The sequence below is a fragment of the Anthonomus grandis genome, chromosome 1, assembly GCF_022605725.1.
Source record: "Anthonomus grandis grandis chromosome 1, icAntGran1.3, whole genome shotgun sequence".
NCBI lineage: Eukaryota > Metazoa > Arthropoda > Insecta > Coleoptera > Curculionidae > Anthonomus > Anthonomus grandis.
The window spans coordinates 13774682-13791087 of NC_065546.1; the positions used below are offsets into that span (position 1 = coordinate 13774682).

At 28.5% G+C, this 16406-nt stretch overlaps 1 protein-coding gene across 2 annotated transcripts in view; it reads right to left on the reverse strand.

Moving 5' to 3' along the window:
- Positions 1–16406, reverse strand: part of LOC126737691 (protein Shroom) — a 267451-nt gene that overhangs the window by 28998 nt on the left and 222047 nt on the right. The window lies entirely within an intron of this gene.

A 16406-nucleotide genomic window follows, 5' to 3' on the forward strand; every position in this document is an offset into this window, starting at 1 on the left:
TAGAAAACTGAATCACAGGAGAGAACTGTAAATTTTTTACAAAATGAATGAGAAGCAGTATTAGAGGAAGTGCCTCCAAACGTAAGAATGAAAGTTTAATATTAGCACGATGCTGCTACCGCACATTACGCTTAAATGTCAAGCAACATTTGGACGAAGAGTTTCCAGGACTATGTATTGGTTGCGGTGGTCCTATTAGTTGACTTGCAAAATCTTCATACCTCATACTACTGGACTATTGTTTATGAAGCTAGTTTCAAAATAAGGTATATAAAGTGGCAGTCGACTCGGCAGGCCCTGATTCGACGCATTAGCGTTTTACGTTATATTTTGTAAACAAATGAAATATGGGTAAGAAAGCTTTTTTTTTTAATTGTTCTCACGTGTACAATATTCGAGTACAATGAAGTTTGCTATTTTGCTCCCGGCCTACCCTGTTTATAGAGATTAAGAAAAAATATAGTATTAGCTTACTGACTTTTTGCCCTTCTACTTCCAATTCTTGGATTTTTGGGTGCTGATGTCTATGAAATTTAAAACTTTACTGGTAAAAAAATTAAAATATGTATTATTTAATATATTATTATTAACGACGATGTGATATAATCAGATTTTTAAAAATTTTCAAGTAACATGTCTAACTATAAAATGTTAAAAAATATTTGTTTATAGTTTATGATATAATTTAAAAAAGATCTATTAAATTATTTTTGTGAATTCTATCTTCATTTCAGTTAAGCAAGTATAAACATTTACTTTTAAGAAATGATTTGAACTATTACTAACAATCCTGTTTTTTTGTTATAGTTTATTGTTAGTTGAAAAAAATTCTTACTTATAATCTAACAAAAAGTAGAATAAATAAACGTGGTATTTAATTGTAATTTGTTAAATTAATATTTATTATTAATATGTTTATACGTTTTAAAAGTCTTGGTGTGTTGATAGAACCAAGGTTATTATTTATGATTTTAGCTGCATTATTAGAATTAAATATTTTAGTAGTTTTCGTGACCTTAGATTACTTTTGCACAGTCAATTTTGGCTGGATTCAGAACAAAAATTAAAAGTTTTTTGATGAACATTTCCTAACATTACGCCAACGTTCGCAAGACACTAAAATATTACCGATATTTTTAATATTAAAAGTTCGCATCTGCGTTAATAATTATTATAGAAAACATAAACAAATATAAAACATTTAAGGAGTATTTGATGTTGTGTCTAAACCGGGTGGTGCGTCGCCGAGCGGAACATAGGAAAACCCATGTAAATTTTAAGGGAGTTAATTATTCCTAGGCTTCCCTGTACATTTTATAGAAAAAATGTAAGATAACTTTTTGAAGAGACCAATCTGGCAAATCCTTGTGCAAAAATTTTAATAAGCGAATCTTGAATTATTCAATTAAATGTAATTGCAAAATTAGCAAATTTTCGGTTCAGGTAAAACCAAACGGGCACCAGAAAAAATTATAGATTCTTAGTATTTTAATTTATATTTTTTAAACTAAATTGTTCTTGTCCTATTTTAGATTAAATTAAAAAAATTTTTTGGATAAAAAAATACAACTTTAATTTAAATAAGTGAAGATGACATTTTTAGAAAATTTTAATATATCTACTATATTTTTAAAAAACAAATTGTCTATAAATAATAAATAAAATATATATGTTAATGTTAATACAAAAAACTTAATATATTACTACTAATTGTCTAAAATATACTAACTTTTCATCATTCTAAGTAACAAACCTAATACAAACAATATAATTACTAAGCGTAAAGCAAACTGCGGTTAGCCATTCGTTCCAAACTCCCGCAATTCTTAAAATTTACTAGAAGATTCATTTTAGTTGCAGCCTGATATATTATGCAATGCATATTAATCTGTTTCCGGACGAGTTTCAATTTAACTGTTTAAGACAGATCTATGGCATCAAGTCCTATATACATTTAGTTGCATCCAACTTGTTTTACTTCTTTATTTTTATTTAGGGATTACCGTATACGTGTTAGGATGTTCATAATATTACTAATAAAGTAGGATAAGATATTTTGTTATATAATTTACAAATAGATTTTTTAGTATAAGAAAGTCGTGGGTTGCCATTTTGCAGTTATGGTGTTTTTTGCATTAATTATAGCAAAGTTTGGCTGCCAGCTGTTATTTGTTTAAGATTTTAAATAATTTTAATATTAGAAATAGGAAAATATTTTTTTCAACTAGTAAAAGCAGCAGATAAAATAAAACTTTGTAATTTCTTATCTCAATTAGTATTTTTTAGGTTACTTAACTCGTTGGATGATTTTCAGCAAATACCGGATTGGTTTTTGTGTTTACAGAGACGTTTCTATTTTTTTTATCTTACTTGTAGATAAAGAAAATTTACTTATTCGTCTTTACGCAAAATTGAAGATGACAAAAGATATTACGCGATCAAGGGCCAATAACGAGATACCAAACTTTTCATTAGAGGTTCTTTAATCAGATGAAAGCCAATATATCAACTGGCCACTAATCATAAAAATACATATGTTCGTGAAAGGTTTGGCTTTAACGTCTGGTTAAATATTGAGAAGTTAAATTCCGAGAGATATTTAAACCTCTTATGAAATATGGTAGCGATAGCCTTGATAGAACTTCCAGTAGCTGCCCTACATAACTTGTATTTCCAACAAGACGGGGCTCACGGCAAGAATTTTGTAATAAATGACAAATTTCATAAAAAGTGGATAGACCTGGAAAAAGTAAGATAACCTGCGAGATTTCCTAACATAACACCGCTTGATTTTTTTACAGGGGGTTTCCTCAGAAATTTAGTATACTGTAGGACATAAGAAACTGAAATACATAACGTTGTTATAGAAACTGTTAACCGAACTACCCCAGAAATGATCAGAAAAAGATATAAAGCAATAATGAGGTATGTTGTGCGTGTGATAAAAACAGTAGCTCTTTTGAATACCTATTTTTATTTGAATAGTGATAATTTAGCAAAATTATTAGAAATATAAAAGCCTATTACCATAAAATCTTAATTTTATTAACTCAAAAAATTTAATTTGGCAGACTATGGTCTGCCAAATTAAATTTATCCATCCATTTATCCACCATCCATAACATGTTCAAACTAAACATGTTATGGATGGATGAGATATCTGAAAATATAAAAAGTCAATGTAACGCCTGTAAGGTAAACAGAAGTTGACTTATTCAACTGATTTCTTATTTGATTTCCCTATAGCTTTTTCGGTTTACAATATCTCTATGCAAATCATTTTAAACTGAATACCATGTATATTTGGCTAACATTCTTAAAAATTATCTAAATGAATATTTAATTTTTACATTTTACGCAAGAAACATACTAATAATGGCTATGAATAATTAATGTTAAACGTTGAATATTATTATTTTTTACCCAATAATTTATATAATCCGAAATAACTTTAGTTTAGTTAGTCACACCCTCTATACTTGAACCAATTCGATAAATATTATAATCATACAGATGGTCTGCTTTATTATACAAGTTCTAATAACACGTAAAAGGTGTTAGGCACGTGCTTAGTCAGACCCTTATTTCAGCCTGGTTTATAACAAAGCTGCATTTTTGTGAACATCTGCCGTTTCCTTTTACTCTTAAAAGGACATATGGTTGTGATTTTGTAGCCTTCTAGAAATAAATGTTTAATAAAGTTTAAATAGTGCCTATATTTATCTTCCTTTTATTCAAGTTTTTTGTTACTTATGTATAAATTAAATAAAATAAAATTTTTATTATTACAGATAGACTGATTCTTATAAATATCAATATTTGTTTGATGTATATATGCAAGGGATATCAGAACAAGGGATTATACTGATTTCAGATAACTTAGCGCCAGTGAATGCACTGTACAAATATAAGGAACTAGGTCGGCATTTGGATACATATTTATTTAAACGATAATATGTAAGCCCAGTATCTCTAATTAAATATTTTTACTTCTAAAGTTAAGTGAACCATCATAAAAACCACATTTAAAAATACCATTTTTAATTAAACATATTTCTAATTAGGTTTAATAAATATACCGGGTGACATAGGAAAAAGTGAACACTTAATAACTAATTTACTGTTTAACCGAAAGTGACACTAACTTTCTTATTTGATATGAGAAACTATATATACAGATCGTGTTATCGTGAGCTACGTATTACCCAAAATAATGGCAAAACCGCTTGGTTGCGGCTTGTAGGCGGCGGAATTTTTCGTTTTTATTTTTTGAGCCAGGAGTCAGCAGACCTCAGTTTGCCGTGTTACTGCACGTTGCATTAATAATTTTTGAGCGTTATTTTCGTGTTTTTTTCACTATGGCTGTTTATACCCCTTCCGAGAGAGTTCAAGTAATTAAATGATTTTATGGGGGCAATTCGGCAGTACAATGTAGAGATTTGTTTTCAGTGACATTTGAGAATAGACCGATTCCTTCTGCAAAAATGGTTTTAAATGTGGTTACAAATTTTGAGACATCTTTTTCTTCTTCAAGATTATAAAAAATGCCACACAAAACATCAAGAACTACCTGTTGAAGTGGTCTAGGATATAGAACGGCGGGAAGAAATGGTTTGCAGTACCCTAGAACTTGATTCGACACGGTCCACTAGAAGTGTTGGAGAGGAACTGGGAATGAGCAATAAAACTGTTGCTCGTATCTGGAAAAAATATGGGTACAAATGTTTGAAGTATTCAAAAACTCAGGAAATATTTCCTGAAGACCAGTGGCGAAGAATGGAATTTTGTGAAACCATGATGGAAAAGGCAAATGAAAACGAATATTTTTAAAAAAATATTTTGTTTTCTGATGAATCTTCCATTACATGGCAAACACAATCCTTCCATTGTTCGTTATTGGTCTCAGGAAAACGAGCACAGAAGTTTTCAGTTTCGTACCCAGTATCCTCAGAAATCGAATGTTTGGGCAGGTATTTTGGGCGACAATAATATAGGGCAATTTTATATTGATGGCCCTTTAAACGCCCAAAAATACCTTGAGTTGCTGCAAAACCAAGTTCTTCCTGCCATTCAAATCCTACCTGATGTAGACCTGGGATCGGTTTATTTTCAGCAAGATGGCTGTCCTGCTCATAACGCGGCTAGGGTAAAAGAATTTTTAATAAATACTTTTCCTAACCGCCTTATTAGTGGGACTAGCGATATTAAATGGCCTCCTACATCTCCAGATTTGTCTCCAAATGACTTTTATCTGTGGGGTTACCTTAAGCAGACCATTTACAAGCATGAATTTAGTAGGCCAACGAATTTAGAGAAGTTGCGAAATAGCTTTTACGATATGTTAAGTTTTTGTTTAGCGAAAGAAGGCGATTTATTTGAGCCTTTTATTTAAAAAGTGATATGTTGTTAAGTTTATTTATTTCTGATTTTTTATTATAGAAAAACTCAGATCGCGTTAAAAGTTTAATTTTTTAATCAAATAATTAATGAAAAATAGGTTTCATTGCGTTTTATGACTCAAATCTTTTACACGCCTATTTAAAATGTACAGACCAGTAATTTTGGCATTTACTTTGTTTTTTTAAATAGCACGTTATTGAGAACAACCACTTTTGGAAAAAGGTTTTTAATTCCAATAATTTGTATGATTATTTCTTAAATGAGTGGATAAATAAGCCCATAAGAAGAAAAAAATTAAGTCGTATAGCTCATCGATTTAAGCAATAAAACACAGTGAATATTATTTTTCCGTAATTATTTGATTAAAAATTAAAACTTTTAATGCACTTATAGCAGCTTATTTCAAAATTTAAAAAATTGATTTTTTCTATGAGCATAAAACAAAAAGTAGCCAATGCGGTATCATTATTCTCAGAATATAATTTCGTTACCAATTTTTATATCAATTGCCCCACTTAAAATCAAAAAGTTAGTGTTGCTTCCTGTCAAATAGAAAGTAACAAAAAATAACAGAATATGTCAAAAAATGCTGTTAAGACTACTCTATCGATATATTAAATTTCATTAGTTTATCTTAAAAGGTAAAAAAGTTATTAATTGTTCCCTTTTTCTGTGTCAACCGGTGTAAAAAATACCACCAACATTTTAAGCATTGCCAATTTTATGAATAATATATTTTTCAATATTTTTTTAAGTTGAAGCAAATTTAACTAGAGAGTTGGTAATCCATATTGTTAGGTTAAATTTAAAAAGCAAATGTTTTCATGCTTCGATAAACCTAAGCATGATAAGCGTAACAAAAATATTGTATAAGTCATATATTAAGGTGGTTCACCTTAAAGATAAAACATTCGCTTTAAACGACGTGAATGTTTACCGAACCAAGCATAAAATATATGTAAATAAAACATATAATTCATTAGAAGAGGAACCAAATTGATAAAATATGTATATTTTGTCCAAAATACGAAAATAATATTAAAAAAATATTGTGTGCTCATTTTTATGTTATAAACGCAACTGATTTTTTAAATTTTATCATATAGAATAGTGGTTTTTCAAAAAAAAAAATTAATCAAGGATTTATTTGCCCGCCTTTTACATGTTCTACTATCGGAAGAAGTAGGAAGATAATACTGCTATCTACTTGTTGTTATTAAAAGGAAAAAAAATTATGTGCAGATATATTTTTTTAAAAAGAATACTTTTTTAGGGTAGATTAACTTTTAAATACTCACGTTATAGAAATATAATTTGGATACCTTATATATGAAAAGGACAACACTAAAATATTTTTTTCTAGTAAAAATGGGTATCAAAAAGTGGCTGACTTTACATTTTCTTTCTCTGAATATATATAGGAATATTTTCAAAATAGAGTTATTTATTTTATCTGCTTAAGAAGACTATAAAAGAAGTTCATTCCAAAACTCACTTAAAAACACATAGAAACAGAAAAAATAAAAATATTAATAAACAAATTTTCCAATACTTTTGGCGGATGCCATATAAATTCTTACCGTTTTTTGTTTACTTCTCTTACGGTTTATCAAAATTTGTATTATTGTGTGGTTTTCAAAACGCATTTTTGGTTTGATTGTCCTTTAAGATTGCCTATTTCATTGGTCCCCATATTTTGTGCGGAAAAAGGGCCCATGTTCACGAAAACACTACTAGCAGTAGGCATTATACTTACCTATGTAGTGTGCCAACAAAATGTAGCCGCAGGATACAGGTTGTATGCGGACAGACGTGTGTATGTATTTTCTCATAGAAAAGTGTGGAATACAATATTACAAAAATTGTGGATAATATCATTACCAATGGTTACAAAAATTATATTTTGCCAGTGGCGTTTAAAACAGTTAAAATGAAGTTTTGCCAAATTACAATTAATGTTGTGTACGCATGAAGCCAAATTTTCACGTGTTGATGAATAAAAATTCCGCATGATGTAAAGACACCTAAATTTCAACATAGATTTTTATTAAATGTTGGGGCATGCATATTGAACTCTATTTTTTTCTACCTCGATTGACCACCTTCATATAATCTGCCTTAATTATTAGATGTTGCTCTACATGTGAAATAGGATATGTGGTTTCTACATGATAAGGCCCCATCACATTTTAGACAAAAAGTTTATAAACGTATAAATCATTAGTATGTGAATAGATTGATAAGGTATACAATAAACCTATTTCTTGGCCTCCTCGTTTTTTAGATTAGGAGTTTGCGATTTTTTTCTAAAAGGCCATTTCCAAGAGTTGGTGTACCGGGATGAAGCAGTAAAAACTCCCGAACAACTTAAGAGCGCATTGAAAATTCTTGTGATTTAATTCGTGGATATTATTTTTTAAGTTTTAAAAAAGTCGTGGATTCGGTGAGTAAGATTATGTGTTAATCGATCAAATGAATTAGAACTAATTCTTAAATAATTCTCTTAAAACAGTTTTTTATAAAGATTTAAAAAAAAACTTTAATATTGTAAAGTGACTTGATGTGATAAAAGCTGTTCCAAGAAGCTGTTTCAAAACCTGCGTCTAGAAGTCTAACCGACCATAATTTAGTAAACGCCATAATAAATTTTCGAAAAATATAGAACAAAATACAATATTTAAAATGTCGTAATTATAAAAACATTTTCATAGAGATGCTAAGCAAATAGAGTGGAACGGAATTTATTTCACAAACAATATTAATACAAATAAAGATATTTTTAATAAAAATAAAATTTAATAAATAAACACGCTCCACTTCAACAAAAATTGGTTAAAGAGAAAAATTGTTTGCCTTGAATAACTGATAATATTTAATGCGTTAAAGGGATAAGACACACAAGAAGTATTTAAAAAACAAAACCTTGGTAACTTAGAATATTATAGACAGTTAACAAATTTTACAAAACATGCTATTGCACGGGAGAAAATTACTTATTTCAACCAATTTTCTTCAAAAAAAAGGAAACGTTTCATTCGACAATGCTAAAAAAATAAATATATCATCCAAGAAAACAAATGAAATTCGCAATGAATTATGTGATTCAGAAGAGATTTGCAGCTTTTTTTTATCTACTTTTCAAGCTCCTAATTCTGTGTCAGATGACAAAATCTTTTTCTATCGTTTAAATATCCATCCTAAGGTTAATGTCAAACTAAATTTTACCTTTATAGATGAGAATTCCCTATTAAAGATTCTGAATAGTATATCCTCTAGAGCAATTGGCGATGATGGTATATCAGTAAGCGATATTAAACTTTCCTTGCTTTTAAATTCTTGTATTTTTGAATGTTATTTTCCAGTTTCATAGAAAAAAGCAATCGTAAAACCGACAGCTAAAACTACGAATAAAGAACTAAAGAACTAAAGGATCTAAGACCGATCAGTATTCTTTCGGTAGTTTCTAGACTTAAACCATAACTTGAAAACCATATTAATAAACAATTGTACGACTTCCAATACACGTCAAATTTTATCCCATCATTTCAGTCAGAATTTCGATCTGATTATAACACTTCTACTGGTTTAGGTTAATCTGTTAAATGATGTTCGTCACGATGAAGATAAAAAACTGCCTTGCCTGGCATTTCTTAATTTCAGCAAAGCATTTGGTACGATTAGCCATAATAAGCTATTAGTCAAGCTCCATTACTATAGACTTTCTGATAAATCTGGCAAAATTTTTATTTAATATTAATGTTTAAATATTTAATATCTCTCACAATTTCCACAAAAAAGGATCCTTTTTTGTTTGGAAATTGTGAGAGATGTTCAAAGCGTTTGATCTGAAGCCTTCTGTTGTTTTCCATATATGTTGCAGATATGTGCATTTTTCTTAAGAACTCAAAAATTCAACAATATGTTGATGACTCTCAATTATACACTTCATTTTCTATAGATAATATAAATGAAAATATTTAAAAATTTAACACGACTTAAATAATAAAAAAAAAAATCCGATGATCATATAGTTTAAAACTAAACTTCTCTAAATACTGTACACTATTTTTTTATACTAAATATCAGATTGAAAGAATTAGGAAATTATTTGTTTCACAAATAGATAATATGTCCTTGGCCTAAGGATATTCTTTTTGATGATTTGCTTAAATTTCAGACACATATTCATAATAAATTAAAAATTGCTTATATCAGATTAAAAAAAAATTTATGGTTTATCTTTGACGATGCAATTAGCATACCAAATACAAAAAAAAAACAGCTGTATGCGTTTTTCTTACAATATTCAAATAAAAAAAACATATTACGCGTCATTTAAATAATAAAAATATCCTTAATATGAGTTACAGCAGAAAACTTATTTAATCCATTTTTACACCAGCACCATACAAAATTTGTTAATAAATACAGGGTACTTCGATATCCTAAGAATGATTTACTAGATGAAGTAAAAGAATTTACCTATAAAAAATACGCTAAGTAATTTCTTATTAATGAAAGAAACAAAAAAAAACCTACATTTATTCCAAATCAAGTGTGTTGTGCTGTTGTCAGTATTCTCCCTAAGATGAGATAAGATAACCTGTACAATTAACATATTTACTGTTCACTTCCCTTGTTTGTCTCACGCACGTTTTTCACCCTTTTTTTCGGCCATTTGCTATTCCATTAGAAATATTATTAATTTATTTATATATAATTTGGATTACACAGGGGTACCACGCACAAATACACATGACTTGTGTATTTTATGTTATCGGCCACTATGGTCGCGTTGTAGACCTTTTTGTCCATAGGTATATAGTATATATTTGTAAAATTGTTTATGTGTAATTTGTATATGTATATATTGGGCAAATAAAAAAAAATTAACGCAACTTTTATATATGAGTCTAACATAAGGATGTCTATCATAGAGATCTTGGAAAACAAAAGGGATTCGGAGATGGTTAAAATAGGGAAAAGTTGCGCATGCTTAAGCCTAACGATATGCCGTTTTGAAAGTTTTAAAATTTCGAGTACCGGAGATATGCCTAAAAACCGAAATTCGCTGATTTCATTTTAATTTTTTTCTTAGATTATTTAAAGTGATATGAGAAAAACAAAAAAACAGCGTTGAGAGATTTTCCGTGACGGTTTTTTTCGGAAAAATCATCATAAACTTATAATAAATAATAATTATACATACAACTATTTTTTTATATGGCGCGTAAAAAATATACCCTGTATTAAATAGCATATTTTATTACATATATAGCGATATATAACACAATATGATTCTGCAATATTTAAATTGCTTTTATAAAATTCTGAATGTTTTGGTGTAGTAAGGTGGTAAAATGATGGCGGAGAAAATGTTAAGACAATTTTAATAAAATGCTACAAACGTCTTATTGAAATCTTATATCTTATGTTCCAGCAACGCCGTTGAATCTAAAAGAAAAAACAACCCAGTACACAAATTTTCGGACGATTGGCTTTGAATTTTAAGCAGTCTGGTAGATTTAAGAAACCAGTATTGTCAAGAAGTAATCAGCCCTACATTGAAGAAAAAGCAATTAATGTAGTCTTAGCTGTAACTAAGAACTCGGAAACATATGCTATAAAAATTGATAATATGATTGGAGTAGGGAAATCTACTGCCCATTTCATTTTGAGAAAACAGAAATTCCACTCGTTCAAATTCAGAATCTGTGAAGGCTTTAGACTAGGTGTCGAGAAAAGGCAAAGAACATTTTATGAATGTTACACCAGGAAGTATCAGGACAATTAAATAAAATTTCCCCGTGGAATTATTTGGTCGGTTTAGAGTTTGGTTACAAATATTGAATTTTTAAATTAGAGAATTATTTATTATTGGTCAAAGGACAATTCCTCAATAATCCGAATCGTTGGACATCAGCACCGTTTTGGTTTTAATATGTGGGTTGAGATTTTCGAAACAGATTTAATAGGTATTTTTTTGTTGTAAAAAAAACACGTTACACAAAAAATTCAAGTTTTCCGGAGCATTATCACAACTTATTTAAACGCAATTTGGAAGAGTCCTTGGGACAACAAGGCTAAAATACACAACAGTTGATTTCAGCAGGATAATGCTCGCGCGCACAATGCTCTAATCGTGCGCATGTATTTTTCAAACAGATTTCCGGAAAAATAAATAGGCACACATTCAACAATTTCGTGGCCCCATTGTTCGCTGGACATAATTCCGCTTGATTTTTTCTCTGGAGGTGTTGCAAAAACTATGTCTAAAACCATGTTGTGGAATCAGATGATCAGCTAAGGGGAATAGTATTTGAAGCGTTTAAGATAGGTTAAGTACCAATAAATACCTGATATGTTAAGAAGTGTTTTAAATTCGTCAGTTAAATAGCGTTATCTGTATTTGGAGAATAATGGTTATTTGTTTGAACATTATCTATAATCTAAATTAGTTTTTTTTTGGGTTTCTAGTAAATAATTATTTACTAATTTATTTAATTAACTAACATAAATATGACGTACTTACATATATGATTAAAGTTTTTAAATCGTCAATAACCTGATTTAAATTTAATACTTTGAAACAAGGATCATAAAGCCTATTATGCTATCATTCTACCGCCTACTACACCAAATTATTAGGAATTTAACAAAAACCTATTTTTTCCAGTTTATATAATGCAAAATCATATTTTATAATAAATACATCGTTGTATTCCTAATAAAATATGCTATTTAATACAGGGTATACTTTTTTACGCGTCCCATAAAAAAAAAAGTTGATGATGGTTTCTCCGAAACGAAACATCCTAAATGTACAGATGAATATTAACTTCCTTTTGACGAGTTCTTTAAGGTGTTTAAATAAATGAGTGTTGTTGTATAAATGAATGTTTTTGTGCTTTATTTCTATAAAAGATAACCAGAACAAAGACCAATGTATTTATCTGCTAGTGAATAAGTGATACAGGGTATCCTATAAATAATGGTAAATATTTTAGCATTATTTAGCAGATTCCTTTTGATTCAAAAAAATAGGTTTAATTCAATTTTTCTAATCGGAAATTCAAAGACAACCAAGATACAGGGTGATAAACTTAATGTATTTGTTTTTAATTTTATATAAATTTTGCATTTATTCTTCGTTTTGATCAAATTTTAATAATGTTTTTTTGTCTTATATAGCAAATTTTTATATTAATCTTTTTTAAAATCATGACATAGAGGATGCCGCTAGCAACATTTTGAAATAATTTTCTATAATATCGTAACTTCTATAGGTTTGGTATAATTTAATTATTTATTTAAAATGTGCATTGTGTAAACACTTTAAAAATCTCACTACGATTAACCGTTTTCGAAGTATTTATATTTATAGTTTTTAATGCGCTTAAAATAAAATTATTTAATTTTTCTATTTTAGGTTAACATATGTGTTAAGTAGGCTGTGCCTGACAAGTTGAATAACAAAATACATGTCATTGTCATTGTCAGGATTTATATTCTAGAGTTGTAATGTGATCTGTGTAGGTCCTAGGCCTGATGATGCTCAGATAGGAGCGAAACACGTGTAGCTTTAAAAAAAAAATTATATGGATTTGATGATCCCGCGACTTTGCGTTTTTACCTTTGTTTTGTTTTCGTTTGGTCTCTTAGAGAAAAAATGGATGATACGTTTCTATTTATATTCTTGTCAGTTACTTTGATGAGTGGTTATGAAAAATCAAAATCACACAATTAATAACGTTATCTATTACCTTTCATTACATTCTTATTATTAGTTCTGTTAGTTATTGTTATTTATTGCTACTTATTGCGTATGATATGGAAGACCTTAGCTCGCATGAAATTCAGACTTTAACCCAGTAGATTTTTGCACATGACGACACATATAAATTAATTCCTTACGAAAATACAATAAATACAAGAGAGCGATTAATGGTAAAAATATTAAATCATCCTTATTCATTTTAAAATAAGCAATTATTTTTAAAGATTTGGCGATATTTCAGCAAAAAAATTTGAAAATGTATTGAGTCAAATTGAGATCATGTCGATCATTGACTGGCAAATATATATAAATTTTATTTTACAAAATCTTTTCTATTTATAATCAATTCGATGTGTAATAAAGCAATTTAAATAGTTTATGAATGTCATTTTTGTTAAGTAAATTAAATACTTTAAATGCATATATCTCGAAAAGAGTTAATCGAAGCGAGATTTTTAAAGTATAAGTTGTAAGCAAAACTATGTGCACAATGCATATTTTAAATAAAAAATTAGATTATGCCAAGCCTAAAAAAGTTACAAACTGACATAATTTTAAAGAAATATTAATTTTAAGATTTCATATATAAAAAGAAAATTATACTGTTAATCTTGTTAGAACGAACAATAAATGCTAAATTTATGGCCAAAATTAAAAAAAAAGTAATACATCAAGTTTATCACCCTATACCTTGGCTGTCTTTGACTTATGGAGTAGGGAAATTTTATTTAAACTTATATCTTTTTTAGGAGGAATCTGCTAATAACTTATTTGTCAATATTTATAGTATATCCTATAGGTACTTAAAATATACTTTATAACTTCGTTAATATATTAAAGCAAAAAACGCATTTTAAAAATAATTTTAACAATTCTGAACACTTAAAATAGATTTAAGGAAAGTTAACAATGTGAAATATGCAGTAAAATTACACGTATTGTTTAGATGTACACTTTAACCTTAACAGAAAGAAAATAACTTAAGGTTTTAATGACTCTTTTTAAAACTAAAAATATTCAAAAGTGTCACTTTGATGAACCCACAAAGTAATAGCAACCCAATCACAAACCGCGCCACGATTTTTTTATAGAAAGCTACTTAAATACACTCAAGATCAATTTACGCATTCTGCAGGCATAATAGTATGTAAATATCTACGAGAGGTTTATCGACTTTCCACTTATAAAATTTATAACTTAGGCTATCAAACTTTACAATTTCCTTTAGATTCGGAATGTGAAACAATAATATTTGCCCAAGTTTAACTGTAAACTGTTTATTATAGGAAATGCCTTGTTGGACAAAATATATGGCAACGTAATACGGCTGGCTAACAAATCAAGCTGATATGTTTAGCTGGAATAAAATAATGATTTAGCAAAATGTACGATGAGTTATAATAATTATGTGAAAATTTAAGTTCCAGTTTAACGCAGTGAAAGTGGCAGCGTTAAAAAATGAACAATAGATGCAGGGCGTAGTTCCGGAAATTGAAAAAAAAACGAATTAGAGCTTACAAAGAAGGTATTCTTATTTTAGTATTGAACTGGTAAAAAAGTGTGTCATCTTATTAGGTGTGCTTAGAAAAAGCTGATTGTGTTAAAACAAAGATGTTTTAACATGTTTTAGATGAACCGAGTAATGTGATGTAAAAACCAGTAATTTAATTAAGCGGCAAAAATAATACCCAATTTAGAAAAAAATTTGTTGGTATTTCCAAGGTTGTATTATTATATTACTAATAATACTAAAATACAATTTTAATCAATCAATACTAAAATCTGAATAAATTATTAAGGCCATTAACTATCGTTATCTGAAGCGTAATAATATATATATGTTTCCCAATAGAAATTAAAATAAATAATGCATAGGCAAATTGCGGTAAAGGTCTTTGTTTGACATTCAATACGTAAACCCGAGCGTACTTAGAAAGTGTACCAACGAGTAGTTGTCAAGAGAATTTTCCCCTTTCTTTGTAATTTAATTATAAAACCAAGAACTAAGAACAAGGTCGGTAAGCATTTATCGACTGAAATCAAATCTTTAGAAACTTACCATATTTTATTTTTAAAAACGTAAAAAAATTTTGGTTTTCAAGAAAAGTCTAATATATAACCTGTATAGACCTGTATTAACCCTCAACAAAAAAGAGCTACACATTATTAAAATATTAAATTATTAACTATTTTGTGAAAGGAAACTGTAACCAAAAAAAATTATATAGCTTTATACAGTCAGGGTTTATAGTCGCGCATGCATTTTAGAAAAACTAAACATTTTTGTTTTTAGCGAAATACTTGTATAAATCAAACACATTAAGTTCCATTATATTTTGGCGACGCAGTTTGCCTATGCCTTGACATCAGATTGCAAATTAAAGAAAAGTTATTTGGAAAAATACATTTAAATATTATTTTAGAAGAGATCCAAAGCTGTTTTTTCGGGTTATTGACAAACTCTGTCCAAAAGTTTAGTATTTTCTTTTCAGGAATAATTTGAAATTTCAGAAATTTGCATGATAATAAATTAACATATAAATTGATGAAGTGATTTATAAATACAGTGCTTATAATAATCTCTCGGAAACAAACCTAGGAAGAAAGCTTATAGGAAGAATATTTTGAATTTTATTAAATGTTCGGACGTAAAAGGAGTAATACTCTCAAATAAATTATGTTGACTCGTCCAATAAGAAAAATACAATTCTATAAACTAATAACTGACAGAATAAAAAGATAAAGTTTAAACTGTAGTATTTCTGCTAAAATAAGTAAAAAACTACTACTACAGTTTCGCATTATACTCGATATAATCATAAATAGTGAAAATAGCGAACCCAGAAAAAGTCAAAATTATAAATGACTTATATGCTGTCTTTATATGCATATTTGTATTTACAAAAGAAAAGAAAATAATTTATTATTAACCCTACATAAATTTAAGTGCGAAAAAAATTAAGGTTCTGGTCAATATCAATATATCAATAGGTAGTTCTGTCAAATATGAAAACCCCTTTGTCAATATATGCAAATTCTTATTTGGTTGCTATACCTATTATTTTATATATTGTCGTTCTATTATAAGAAAATTAAGATATAATTGAAGCTTATGAGAGATAGAGGAGATACCTGTCCATGACTCTAGTATTTGCTCCTTGCCGAATTTTCGTACTTCTCATGTGATTAACTTAGCTGTAAGCAAATCAAGATTTCCATATTCAGCGAT